General features: G+C 45.0%; 1 protein-coding gene across 1 annotated transcript in view; it reads left to right on the top strand.

The window, feature by feature from the left end:
* Positions 1-1,632, top strand: part of TRPM4 (transient receptor potential cation channel, subfamily M, member 4) — a 64,441-nt gene that overhangs the window by 51,212 nt on the left and 11,597 nt on the right. The gene's annotated exons all lie outside the window — the stretch shown is intronic.

Below are 1,632 nucleotides of genomic sequence, written 5' to 3'. Positions count from 1 at the left end.
TTTTTTTTTTTTTTTGCCAGAGTTCCGCTGTGTTGCCCAGGCTGGAGTACAGTGGTACGATCTTGGCTCACTGCCACTTCCACCTCCTGGGTTCAAGCGAGTCTCCTGCCTCAGCCTTGCGAGTAGCTGGGATTACAGGCATGCACCACTATACCCAGCTAAATTTTTTTTTGTATTTTTTTGTAGAGATGGAGTTTTGCCATATTGGCCAGGCTGGTCTTGAACTCCTGGCCTCAAGTGATCCACTCGCCTTAGCCTTCAGAAGTGCTGGGATTACAGATGTGGGCCACCGTGCCTGGCCAACAACCTGGTGACTGTTTACAAGGGACCTGACACATCCTGAATGGTTGACAGTGATGACAGTGATGATCCCTACTCAAGCTTTTCTCAGTAGCCACGCTGAAAGGCAGGCTTCCTCTAAGCTGTGTTAGCAGTGTTACAAAGTGATTCAACATAAATAATTTATTCAAGCAGGGAGCAAGATATGAGAGTTTTGTAGAACACTAATACTTCTGTTTATCATTTGTTGTATTTTGTATAAAGTGACTTTTGAGATGAAAGGGCTAAGGCCATATGCTACCATGCTCTAGGATTGCCAGCAATATTTTGGACAGTTTATCAAACCTACCACTTTCCAGGTGAAGGAAGAATTACTACATGAGAAAAATGGAAAGATCTCAGCTTAAAAGGGAGAAGTGGGCAGGCACGGTGGCTCACGCCTATAATCCCAGCACTTTGGGAGGCCGAGGCGGGTGGATCACCTGAGGTCAGGAGTTCGAGACCAGCCTGCCCAACATGGTGAAACCCCATCTCTAATAAAAATACAAAAGTTAGCCGGGCATGGTGGCGGGCACCTGTAATCCCAGCTACTCGGGAGGCTGAGGCAGGAGAATTGCTTGAACCCGGAGGCGGAAGTTGCTGTGAGCCAAGATCAAGCCACTGCACTCCAGCCTGGGTGAAAAGAGCGAAACTCGGTCTCAAACAAACAAACAAAAAGGGAGAAATGTCTAATCATCTCCAGAATTGAATGGATGAATCATCCTTTGTTTTGCCAGTTCCTTCTAGATGGACATTTAGGTTCTCTCTCTCTCGTTTTAAATAGAGATGGGGTCTCACTGTGATGCCCAGGCTGGTCTCAAACTCCTGGGGTCAAACAATCCTCCCACCTTGGCTTCCCAAAGTGCTGGGATTACAGGTGTGAGCCACCATGCCCAGCCTTCTGTTTTTTTATTATTCCAAAATAATAAAAGTTTACATCCCAGATGTAAAGTGTATGGGTCAAAGCGTACATATGTTCTTGAGATGGATAGATTCCGTTCTAAGTAGCTTCACCCATTTCCACCCCTGCCATCAGGGTAAGAGAGTGCCCTCCTGAGGCCATGCTTGACAATGCCTGATACTTTGACTCTAAAATGTAGCTCTCAATTTAACTGAAAAAAAAAATTGCCAATTTAATGGGCAAACATGACTTCTCCTTGTTTTAATTTATGTACTATTGACTACCAGGTAGGTTGGACCTCTTTTCCTAAGCTTAATGGCCACATGTGCTTGTGTCAATTGTCTTCTTTGCCCCCCCATTTTTAAAATTGGGGTTCATTGATTTTTTTTTTCAGAGTCAGAGTCTTGCTCTGT

The sequence above is a fragment of the Mandrillus leucophaeus genome, unplaced genomic scaffold (assembly GCF_000951045.1).
Source record: "Mandrillus leucophaeus isolate KB7577 unplaced genomic scaffold, Mleu.le_1.0 Scaffold200, whole genome shotgun sequence".
NCBI classification, from domain to species: domain Eukaryota; kingdom Metazoa; phylum Chordata; class Mammalia; order Primates; family Cercopithecidae; genus Mandrillus; species Mandrillus leucophaeus.
Note: the sequence above shows the minus strand (reverse complement) of the source record. Positions and strands in the feature narration are given on the sequence as shown.